This window comes from Nicotiana attenuata, unplaced genomic scaffold, assembly GCF_001879085.1.
Source record: "Nicotiana attenuata strain UT unplaced genomic scaffold, NIATTr2, whole genome shotgun sequence".
Lineage (NCBI taxonomy): Eukaryota > Viridiplantae > Streptophyta > Magnoliopsida > Solanales > Solanaceae > Nicotiana > Nicotiana attenuata.
In genome coordinates, this window is record NW_017673832.1 from 14,114 (window position 1) to 27,622 (window position 13,509).

Below are 13,509 nucleotides of genomic sequence, written 5' to 3' on the forward strand. Positions count from 1 at the left end.
CAGGATCACATGAACAATTCAACTCCATGACAATTGCAGCTTATTAGTTTTAGGCCGTTCAACAGAATTATTACAATGACTATCCAAACAGGTCAAACTAATTGAATTGATGCATTTTGAAATTATATCTTAGGGACTTCCAAGTATAGGATAAATCAGTAAAGAATTGAATCCAACAGCATACTTGATACTACAATTTAGGCCCGTTTTTACACTAATACCAACTCTCAATCGGTTTTGGATTTAATTTCATTCTAACAGCTCGAACATTCAATCATTAACACAAGTGCACATCACAGATTCCCGAATCAATTTCCAGTTCAGGTTATTTTCTAGTTCTAAACGTTTAAACTAAACTAACGAACTAAATTATACTATAGCTAATGCCATTCCAAACTTAACAATCCAAAAGTCCATTATAGTCCTGTTATTACAAATTATAAAATGTTCGAATCATCTAAATCTCTACTACTGCTACCGTGTATCTAACATTCAGATTAACATGACATTAAACAAACTGACATCAAATTAACACGAGTCAGATTTCATTTCTTCAATTAACCAATACACATTGACTGATTCAATCCTTCACACATCAATTGGAGCTGGAAAAGTACCTGGAATTTGAATAAAAGCAGAAGAGAAGGAGGTCAGCAGCAACAAGGCAACAAGCAGCACTCACAATCAGCAGCAACAAAGCAAATTGAAGCCCAAATCAACACCAACAAAAGCCCAGAAACGAGTAACAGAGAAGTAACAACAGCAGGAGGCCAAAACACCTTGGTTTGGACCCAAATTGACTCGAAACCACAACCAACAGACCTCTAAAGTTCAACAATCAATACACTAGGAGCAATTGAATCATTTTTTTTGGTTTTTCTGAAAATCTAAGATCTAAAAGAGTTTTTGGATTTTGAATTTTTGAATTTCAACTGATGGAAACTTGGAATATTTTTTGGGGGGAATTCTAGAGGCTCAAAAACATTGGGAATTTTTCAGGGCTTCCAAAACTTGTGAGTGAAGGCAAGGGCATGTCTATTTATAAACACAAGGGAGGGCAACCCTCAGATTTCCTATTTTTCTTTTAGTCCCTATTTTATTTTCAGATTAGTCCTCTATTTATTGACTTGTTTCTCAAGTTAACATCTAACTTTCTGCAATTTTCAGTTTGAACCCCCATCTAGAAGACTCTAGGGGGTTCTTATTCATCCATTAGAGATTCTCTACCCTTGAATTACCCCAATTACCCCTGCTTTATTCCTGAAATTTACTAACCCAACCTAACTGAACCTACTTAAATTTTTAATCTTTGCAAGTTCAGAAGATACCCAATAACTCTGCATTCAACTATTTCACCAATATAACTTCTATTTTTCAATTTAAATAAATATTGTATTTATCTCGACGTCAATTGCTATTGCACATAATTTATACGTATTCTCAATTTTATTTACTTTTTTAAATGTACGCAAAAAATACGTGCAACACACGTACACTAAATCTAGTTTGTTAAAAGATATCTAAACCTAACATCATGTTGACGGTTTACGTTAAACTTTATTATAATTGATTTTTGTCTCTCTTTTTTTTCTATCGATGATCGATTCTTTTTCCAAAGTAGGTCCTGCAATTGAAATTTGAGTTAAAAATACTTTTTCAAAATTGATAATAGAGTTTATCACACTGTGGCCACGAGGTGTGTAACAAAAAAGGATAAGAGAATTCCATTTATACTAGTATTCATACCCGCACTTTGCGCGAGAATATTAAACATAATTTTTATTACAAAATATTGCTTGAAAAATACGATATACACAAAGAAGCATGTGAATGGTATTATTTTATGAACATGTAAATGCAATCCATATCCATTGTTTTGCCTCTCCTATAATTTATTTATTTTGCTTTCCAAAAATTTGAATTTTTCTGGTGATGAAACTTATCATCATATGCTTGTTTGATATAGATAGATTTTTGCTTTTTTAAAATTGAATTTTTTTTCTGATCATCCTCTCCTTGTTTTGCTTCTCATATTATATAAGATATATTTTGATTTTAAAAAATAAAATTCTTCTAGTGATGACACTTATCATCCTATCCTTGTTTTGCCTCTCCTATTATATATAGATAGAAAATATAAAATTATTTTCAATATAAATTTTAATTCTTACATTCTTTATTATGTTTGTTGTGATTATTTCATTATTATATATTTTATTTTGTGTGAATTGATAATGACATGTGAAGCCTTTTTCTCTCATTTTAATAATATATGAATTTTTTTTTCTTTTTTCGTAAATAAATTGTAAAAATTGCCGATTCCAACAATGGAAGGAAGTTTTTATTTATTCGTAATTGCCAAATTTTATAAAAATATGGTAACTGAACAAATAAATTTCTCCCATTTCCAACAAACGTGGGACATTTATAAACGTGGGAGAGTTTGGGGTAATACAAAATAAATTTTTTTAAAGGAAAATGAATACAAACCCCCAAACAGGCTATTAAGCTTATTACCGTGTTGTCTTTTAGATGATAAGATACAGTATCAAATATGTACTATAATTTTTTATAACTATTTCACTACATTCTCGCAACGTCGGACAAAGTATATTTAATAAGTTAGACTTGGAATAATTGTTATGTTCTTAAATTTTCAGGCTTAATAAATAATTTTGTGAAGTACAATATCAAATATATAAATTAATTTTTAAAAAGTATTTCACTACATTCTCTCAACGTCTGAAAAAGTAAATTTAATGATTAGACTTGGAGTAATATTTTCTTTTTTAATTTTAAGGTTTAGTAAATAATTTTTAAAAATGCCCAAAAAGAGTTTGAATCCAACGTGGGAGTCCATGTTGTAGTTAAGTGGGAAGGTTTAAAAAAATTCAAATTATTTTCTATCTTAAATTATTTTGAATTTTCAAATGTATTGGAAGTTTGTCCTAAAATTTAACACTTGTTGAATTGTGGTTGTGCCACTTGGCATTCTAATATTGTATCACGACCCGAATTTTCCACCCTCGGGGGTCGTGATGGCGCCTACTCGTAGAAGCTAGGCAAGCCACAAATCATAAACTCCTAACTCTTTCATTTTAAATTCTTTTTACCAATCATATCAACAAGCGTTAAATATTTAAATAACAGCGAAAATATAAAATTAAAGCGGAAGACTTAAATAAAATAAACTGAACAACAATGCGGAAGTCATCATATGCCTCTACCCAAGGACTGGTGTCACAACATCCACGGACTACTAAGAGTACTAAATACAACAGTTTGAAGGAAAAATAACACTGTTTGTCTCGAAACATGAGATAACAGAATGAAATGTAAGATAGAGGAGACGCCGGGCCTGCGGACGCCTGCAAGGCTACCTCGGTGTCTCGGTGGACTGAAGGAAGACTCCCGAACTACTGCTGCTGTCGGTACCTGGATCTGTGCAACAGAGCACAGAGTGTAGTATCAGCACAACTGACCCCATGTGCTGGTAAGTGCCTAGCCTAACCCCGACGAAGTAGTGACGAGGCTAGGACCAGACCACCAAATAAACCTGTGCAGTTGTATAATATACAGCGAAAAGTAAAGCAGAAACAAACAAATAAAGATGGAAGGGGGATACATGCTTTGGGGAAGTAACAGATAAAGCAGGTTCTCAAGAAAATTACCAGGAAACCAAAATTCAACTTCTAACAAGGATAAGGAAAACAAAGGCAGATTTCACTCTGGGTTCACAACTCGTTGCAGACATACAACCCGATCCCATTTCTCATATCTTGTGGTAGGCGTACCACCCGATCCCATTTCTCATATCTTGTGGTAGGCGTACCACCCGCTCCCATTTCATTAAATCTCGTGGTAGGCGTACCACCCGCTCCCATTTTATTAAATCTCGTGGTAGGCGTACCACCCGCTCCCATTTCATTATATCCACAGTTTTTCCAAATGAAGATTATTCTAACAAACGCAACAATTAATACGAATTCATAAGACAACAAGTACACAATAATTATGATTCACTGAGGAAAACAAATAATGACAAGTAGCAATAAATTATGGGCTTTAAGGAGCAATTAGACAATTTAATATTAAGTATGCTAAATGTCAAGTAGCAATTAAGTCACATAAACATGTAGCAATTATAGCATCAATTCAAGGCATATCATTGCGCAAGGATACCTTGATCCAATAATAACAAGTAACACGATAAAGGAAAATGTCAACATAAAGAATCACAATAATAGTGGAATAAGACAATTAATGCACTTGAACTGATAACAACGAGAAACCATAACAAACGGCAATAAGTGCACGGCATCACCCTTCGTGCTTTAACACTCTCTCACCAAAAACAATGCACGGCATCACCCTTCGTGCTTTACACTCTTCCTCATCCAAGCAACAATTACAAAGCAATTAGGACAAGGGAATCAATGACATCACCATAAAGTCAAGTAACAACAGAAAATCAGTAAAATAAACGTAAAGAACAACACAACTCAATTATCAGCAAGAATCAGGGAAATCAAGGACAAGTGCACGGCATCACCCTTCGTGGTTTTACTCTCGTCCTCACCATAAGAATCAATATAATAGGCACGGAATGGTACATCGTGCGGCACGGCATCACCCTTCGTGCTTTTACTCTCTTTCCTCACCAAAGCAAATATATGATAAAATGTGCACGGCATCACCCTTCGTGCTTTACACTTTTTCCTCACAATAGCAAACAATGCACGGCATCACCCTTCGTGCTTTAACGCTCTTCCTCACCCAAACAACAATCACAAACAATAGGGCAAGGAAATAAAGAAAATTTGCAATAAGAATCTCGGCAAGGGAGCAACAAGTCAGCAATTGAATCCCGGCAAGGGAACAACATCAATAATATCCACATCCCGGCAAGGGAGATAACCAAATAAACAATAATATCCCGGCAAGGGAACAATTTAATAACTCTTTCTCTTTTCACTTTTACTTCACAACTCGCTTTACCACTTGAGCCAATGCTCCAAAGGATTCGATCAACTCACTTACCTTCACAAATTCGTAATTAACTTGAGCCATCGCTCCAAAATATACAAAAGTCACAATTACTTCCTTAACTTTTCACAACAAATAGAAATCACTTCTAAAGCATAGATTGTTCAACGAAATCATGAAAATCACATTATAAGACTCACGGTCATGCTTGACACCATACTCGTCACCTTGCCTATACTCTCACCAATTATCACATAGCAAATAGGACTCAACTCCTAATCCCTCAAGCTAAGGTTAGACCAAACACTTACCTCGATGCCTTGAACACCACTCGAGTCTCAATTATAGCTTTACCCCTTGATTCCACCGCCAATTCGCTCGTATCTAATCACAAATTACTTAATTACATTAATAAACACTAAATGAATCAACCCCAATGCATGAAAATGAGTTTTCCAAAGTTTTACCCAAAAAGTCAAAAATCGCCCCCGGGCCCACATGGTCAAAACCCGAGGTTCGAACCAAAATCCGATTACCCATTCCCCCACGAACTCAAATATATAATTTGTTTTTAAATCGGACCTCAAATTGAGGTCCAAATCCCAATTTTTGAAAAACCTAAGTTCTACCCAAAACACCCAATTTTCCCCATGAAAATCTTTGATTTTAGGTTGAAATCATGTTAAAAGATGTAAATGATTGAAAGAAATGAGTAAAAACTAACTTACAATTGATTTGGAAGAAGATTTGTTCTTGGAAAATCGCCCAAAGGAGTTGTGTTTTGAAAATGGTGTGAAAAATGACTTAAAATCGGTTAAGTATAGAAAATTGCAGGTCTCTGATATGGGAAATGCGAACAGGGGTTCACAATTACGAACCCCGACCCTCAGATGTGGGAATTGCGAAGTGAAGTTCGCATTTGCGAACACTGAACAAAATGCGGGACTTCGTATTTGCGACCAAAAATGTCGCATTTGCGACACCCCACTTCGCATTTGCGAGCCATTTGGTCGCATTTGCGATCAGTTGCAAAGTTTTCCCTCCTCACATTTGCGATGCCAGGCTCGCATTTGCGAGACTTGCTTCGCAAATGCGAAAACTGCAGAACAGGCATCCAGATTATTTTCAAGTTCAAAAATGCACCTGTCGCCTATCCAAAACTCACCCGAGCCCTCGGGGCTCCAAACCAAATATGCACACAACCTCAAAAACATTCTACGGACTTATTCGTGCGATCAAATCGCCAAAATAACATCATATACATCGAATTAAACCTCAAAATCCAAGAATTCTTTCAAACTTCATAAAACATCAAATTTTCCAATTTAGGTCCGAATCACGTCAAACGGCGTCCGTTTTCAACCAAATTTCACAGGAATGACTTAAAGCATATATAAAACTTGTACCGGGCGCCAGAACCAAAATACAGGCCCGATACCAACACGTTCCAATCAAATATCATCTCAATTTTCTTTAACAATTTCAGAAAAACAATTTCTTTAAAAATTTATTTCTCGTGCTCGGGACCTCGGAATTCGATTCCTGGCATACGCCCGAGTCCCATATTTTCCTACGGACCCTCCGGGACCGTCAAATCACGGGTCCGGGTCCGTTTACCCAAAATGTTGACCAAAGTCAAATTTATTCATTTTAACATCAAAATTTAACATTTTTCACAGAATTTCACCTTTAAGCTTTCCGGCTACGCGCCCGGACTGCGCACGCAAATCGAGGCAACTCTAAATGAGGTTTTCAAGACCTCAGAGACACAAAATTCAATTAAAACAGGTGATGACCCTTTGGGTCGTCACATATTGTTTTGCCTTTCCTATTCTATATAGATAGATTTAAGGTAGGTGATTAAATAAATGGGGGTAGTTTAGTAAACACAAGTGCGTGTTTCCTTTGGAAAAAAAGAAAAGGAAACTTGGCAACAAGCTATTAAAATTAAATTACTCCCCCTATATTGAACTAGCTTTTAATGTTTATAAAAGAAATATGTCAAAGATTTCGGCGGTTGACACTGCCATTTTATCCAATCAACCGCCATTTTACTTTTGTAGTATTAATGCATATACTGGCGGTTTTAGTGAACGGCCATAATAAAATCGCCACAATATCAGCAATTTTTTTATAATGCCCCCGTTCAATTTTATTTATCCACTACACTAAAGATATATTTTCACTTTTACTTGTAGTGAATCCAGAGAAAGACACTTTTTTTATTCCTGTTTTATCCTTATCATTAACTATTTATTTCTCAAATCATTTTCCAAGACTTTTGAATATATTATTATTATTATTATGTGTAAAGTTATAAAATACACACATTATTTTTTTTTTCTTAAAGGGAATGCAATATCAAAAATAGACAACTAAAAATGAATAAAATGGGTAAATATATTAAAAAAAAATACTAAATCCTAAATAAATTTACTAATCTTAATTTAATTTCGACATGTATAATTATTGCTCGAGATGCATCCGGTTACAAAATGGGCCAGCAGGGTTTAATTGTAATTTTATCAAAATACCTAATGTTATAGTTCGACGCATGCTGCCCGCTTTAATCTTTTACAGGTTTGACACATACTCTAGCAAAATTTGGGGAGAAATTCAAGAATAGCCAGATTTACAAGTGGTCGTTCAAAAATAGCCCTGTTTCAAAAGTAATCGAAATTTAACCATTTTTCATGTAAAGTGAATCTGAGTGAAAACACTGTTCAAAACCCGAAAAATACGCTAGTATACTATGCTGGATTTCCAGCATAAGTACACTGGAACTCCAGCATAATATACTGGAGTTCCAGCAAAGTATACCGATCCAGTATAATATGCTGGAAGTTCATACACAAGTGGTCGAATCTCCAGTATATTATGCCGGGACTTTCCGTATGTTGGAGTTCCAGCATAATATGCTGGAAGTTCATACAAAAGTGCACCGAACTCCAGTATATTATGCTGGACTGGTCTCTGTTGCAGCAAAATAGTGACTATTTTTCATTGACTTGGCAAACTTTGGCTATTTTTGAATGACCAGTCCGAAAACTGGCTAGACTGTGCTATTTTTACAAAAATTTGGGATTGCTCATAGACTCCCTATGTGAAATTATTCTCGGCTTCTTCGATTTTGTTTGTGCAAATCTTTGATGATTTCTAAGTTCCTCCTCTTCTTTGCTCCCTATCTCTTCCAAGTTTCTGCTATACAAATTAGACATGCAGTATACCTTTACTTTAAATAAATAGAGCAAGAGATAATTTTATAATATTTCTATTATATATGTATTAATATATACAGTTGGGCACATAGTAAAAAACTAATTTTATCCACACAAAAAAAAAAATTGACTATCCATTCTACATTAAAATGGAGAAGACTCGTGCTTTTAAAGAACTTACAGTTGTAAGTTGATTTCCATTGTTTGAAATAATTTGTTTTAAAAACATAATTTTAACAATTCAATTTAAAGTTATGATCACCCGTAATAGTTCAAAGACGGATAAATTATATTTTTATTTTATAACTTAGTTGACTTCATGATACACAATAATTATTGCACATAATATCTATTCTTGCATTAAAAAATAGTGCTGCTGCAAATAATGGGTTATGCAATATTTGATTGTTAGTAAAAAAAGACAAGTATTTCTACAACTTTGACATACTTTGGATTATTTAATTCTATTATTTAAATTTTGATCCTCCGATTACTAAAAGTACTACAACCACTACAACCTGCAAATATACTCTTAACACAAAAAAAAAAAAAAAAGCCATAAAATGGGAATGACCAAGAATGAGCCGTGCAACTTTTCAGCTGTTGAAAATTCTTGTGTTCCACTGAAACTGTTTACCCCTCAAAGTAAATTTAGTTAGATTCTAAAGAAAGTATTATGCAAGTTATAAGTAAATTTAGTTAGATTCTAAAGAAAGTATTATGCAAGTTATGCAGACAGGTAGACGCGAAGTAATTTAGCACATGAACAACACATCATGTAGTCAACCTCCAGAAGAAAAGAAACAGTGGAGGACTCAGTTTTAAATTGAGTTAATACCCTCAAACTCGCCTAATGGTGAAGAAATGGTGAAGAAAGGTGAAATAATGGAGAAGATGGTGTAATATAAAGAAAAAGGGGATAAAATATAAATTTTTTAAATAAATGGCCTAATTAGCCGTTATTCAAGCTGTCCGGTGGGCCCCTTTTCATGTTGATTTTCACCATTCACGCGCTCTTGCGCAACTGATTTCACACACTATGTCACATAAGCGACGGGGTGTTTTATTATGAAGGGGTTATAGTTCAGGAGGTTTTCGGGGACACTCATAGTTTAGGTAGGAAATTGACAAAGATCGTATAGTTAGGCTGGTTTGAGTGTATTAACTCTTTTAAATTCCCATGTCTAAATGAACTATCATCTTAGTTTTAAATTCCCATGTCTAACTGAACTATCAGACTTTTCTTATATTTTCTCTGATGGTTTAAACATGTATATATTTCTTTCTGTTATTTTTTAACAAGTCTACTCTGGAGTCTCCAAGTTTTCTACCTACAAATAATAACTAACATCCACCATGGGTTCTAAGTAACCAAGCTATTGTAAAGCACAGACTAATTCAGGGGAAAAAACAATGTCTCATGAACCAACTTTTGATAGTTGGTGTGATATCGTGCTACTTCTGTTTTAGGATCAATGACGACTAAGGAATGGACTTGCAAAGTTCAACTCGTGGACAAATTTCGGCCAAGAGAAAGCAGGGATCACCGGGTTCGATTTCAAACAATAATTGTTCAAGATGAAAACGTAAGTGGAGTTACAACTATAACGGTAACATAAGATGTTCTAACTTGTACTCTTCCAATATTTGCTGCATTATTCGTCTCAATAAAATTGTAAGACGAACAAATTTGTGTAATACCGTATGGTGATGACATTGGACGATGTGATAAGTTGTTGTTCCAACTTTTTGAGACGTATCTCATTTCAACTGCCAAAGTTAGAGATCAACAACCCTAACCAATACACATCGGTCAGTTTGAATGGGTCATCGACAAGTTCACTATTGTGGAGTCTGTTCCAAAAAATAATGAAAAGGAGGCACTGTTACCTCCTCCGAGGAGTCTACATATGATTCATTCCTCCATGTCGAACAACAGCCGTGTCGAATTTGATTAGCTATACTTTCCGTAATTCTTCCATGCTTCACTATTAAAAGATTTAACTTTTATTCATCATCTTTAAAGTCAACATATGCTTAGCTAGGTTAAGCGATACTGAGAAACTGATGAACGGAAACTAGGGGAAAAGGGACAATTTCTCTTTCGAACCTAAAAGAGAAGTAGCACAATATCACACCAACTATCAAAAGTTGGTTCATGAGACATTGTTTTCTGAAAGGGAAGCATGGAAGAATTACAGGAAGTATAGCTAACCAAATTCAACACCACAAGGTTGTTGTTCGACATGTAGACTCCTCGGAGGTGGTAACAGTGCCTCTTTTTCATTATTCTTTGGAATAGACTCCACAATAGTGAACTTGTCGAAAACCCATTCAAACTGACCAATGTGTATTGAATAGGGTCGTGGATCTCTAACTATGGCAGTTGAAATGAGATACGTCTCGAAAAGTTGGAACAACAACTTATCACATTGTCCAATGTCATCACCATACAGTATTACACAAATTTGTTCTTCTTACAATTTTATTGCGACGAATAATTCAAAATATTGAAAGAGTACAAGTTAGAACATCTTATATTACCGTTATAGTTGTAACTCCACTTACGTTTTCATCTAAAACAATTATTGTTTCAAACCGAACCCGGTGATCCCTACTTTCTCTTGGCCGAAATTTGTCCACGAGCTGAACTTTGCAAGTCATTCTTTAGTCGATGGTGTAATTTTCCATTCTATCAGTATAATTTGCATATTAATAACAGCAAAATTGTAAGAACAAAGCATCCAAATATAAGGCAGCAAATTTACCGACAAATAAACTATATGACAGCAATTTTGCTGTTATTTATATGCAGGTTATACTGATAGAATGGAACAAAGACTTACGATCAATGAAATTACACCATCGACTAAAGAATGGACTTGCAAAGTTCAGTCCGTGGACAAATTTCGGCCAAGAGAAAGTAGGGATCAGCGGGTTCAGTTTCAAACACTAATTATTCAAGATGAAAACGTAAGTGGAGTTGCAACTCGACGACTATGTCTCTTTGTCACCTTGCAACTCGAGATCCCCATCAACTTCAAGCCACCAGATTTGTTGAAGATAAGCTACAGTTTGGAATCTACATGAAGAATGAGAATATTGGTATCAATCAGCCAATTCATTACATATGAGGAAGTACAAATTAACTTTAAAGGTATAGTACACAATAAAGATTGCTAACGGTGTGATTATATATGGGGAATTAATTGAAAATACACTTGAACAAAATTAAAATTTCACTTGACCCACTTAGAAATCCTCGACATATTGAACCACCATTATACTATTAAAGATCAGACCGAGCACCAGGCAAATCAGAGAGAAAACAAAAAGTTCCTCTCTCCATCTTTCAACTTCATCCTAAATTAACTGTTTCTGGATATCATTAGTGACTTGTTTGTGATACTTGTAATCTAGCAGAGTAATTTTGAAAATGGACAAATCCAACTTCCACCAGACCAACAAATCAAAGGCAGAGCTAGAAAAATAATAAACTGGTACTTGTATCTCAATAAACCAAGTGATCAATTTGATCTTTGTATACAGTAATGATTTTTTTTCAAATAATAAAACGGGCAAGATTTACAAAGCAGTGAATCTCACTTACTGAATTTATGTGACATCTTTTGGACTGGCAGTTGCTTAAGCTTTCAACTCGGAAAAAGAAAACATCTTTAGAAGAATAATTAACTCAAGATAACTGCCGTCACTTTGGCTTTCTTATGACATACTCTGTCGTTTTATCAAGGATTTCTTGGAACTTCAAAATTTTAAATTATGTATTGAGCTAATAAATGATTTATGATTCAATAAATCAGATATATAGATTCTTTAAAGGAAAAAATATTGTTGAGATAATCATGCTGCTTATATAATCTACCTTTTGAGTAGTACACTTCTGGGGTGATATTTCAATGTCGACTACTAATTGGACTCTTACAAAAAAAATGTAAACCTTTTTAACACAAGAAAAAATAAAAAGTCAAGTCTATTAGGACAGAGGAGTACCGCTATGTAAACCTTTTCTTCTGTGGTGCACATAGAGAAACCAGACCCCTCCAACACTTCAGCGGTTGAACTCCTAAAATGTCCAATCTCAGATTTTCCAAGAAGTCACTCATCTGTAATAACAACCAGATTGCTATAACAGTTAAGAAGCTTAAATAGAATTATCAAGATGAAACAAAAAATCATCCAACTGTAACAAAAAGAACCTAGTCTAACTTCTCAGCAAAAAAAGTATAAGGCTCGGCGAAAGCCTAAAAAAGAGTTAAAGACAGCAAATGCAATACTCAATATATAAAATATCCATATTTCACCACAACATTCCCTTGATAGCCCTGTGTCAAGTTTCAAAATTACCTGAGCAATCAAGTGAGGCTGTAAGGATTGAACAGAACTTACAGTGTGCAACTTTTTATGGCTGTTAGGAGGTTCAGATATTCTTATTTATATACCATTGATCACAACAGCAAAAGTTGTTTTTGTAAATTTAGACTACACATTTAAATCAGTTAATGTTGTGAGTTAACAATTATTGAAACATCATAACAAGAAAAAGGTTAATTGCACTTTCTTTCGGGCAATTTCTCAAACACTCCTAATACAAACCCAAATGCACTTTGTATAATAACAAACACAAATGCGTTCTTAGTGCACTTTGATAGAGGTCAAACAGATGAAAATTAAGACTAAGCCCGCAAAAAAAGAGTAAGTTGAAGACGCACAAAAGCGAGCGCAACAACATATCACCAATTAGCTTAAAATTTTAGACAAAAGTAGTCTAAATTTCTATCCAAGTTAAAAACAAACTGAATCTTAAATCTAAATAGCGTTGATGGTCAGACCTTAATTGCATATGAGCCAAATCGCAAAAACTTGGAAGAGGTAGTCCAGATATGTGCAAGCGGAAGCGGTAAACTGAACAGGGAGATGTCAGAATTTCCCAACGGAGCAGCAGTGATAAGGATGAGAAGCAGAGAGCAGTATAGGGACGAACTTTTATGTTGTAGTAACCACGCGTCAAACACAGAAGAAAGCCGGTAATACGTGTCTGTAAGGTTAATGTGTATGCAATTGTGATAATACCCTCCTGACCCATTTTACAACCGGATTACACTCTTTTTAGATGGATCGTTTTATAACGTATTATATTGTATATATGATATTTATTAGGATCGGAAATTTAATTTAGCCAAATAATATTATAATAACAATAATAAATGCAATGTAAATTGATAATAAAGGTAATTAAAGTAGATAAGAAGGCACAAATTTAATATGATTTGGTCATGATGACCTA

At 34.5% G+C, this 13,509-nt stretch overlaps 1 long non-coding RNA gene across 1 annotated transcript; it reads right to left on the reverse strand.

The window, feature by feature from the left end:
- Nucleotides 1–9,547: 9,547 nt before the first annotated feature.
- LOC109217402 lies at nucleotides 9,548–13,262 on the reverse strand. The gene is made up of 3 exons (XR_002066629.1): nucleotides 13,055–13,262; nucleotides 12,216–12,328; nucleotides 9,548–11,286 (listed from the first exon to the last, which is right to left on the reverse strand). It is a non-coding gene; the product is annotated as an uncharacterized LOC109217402 (long non-coding RNA).
- Between the last annotated feature and the right edge of the window lie 247 nt (nucleotides 13,263–13,509).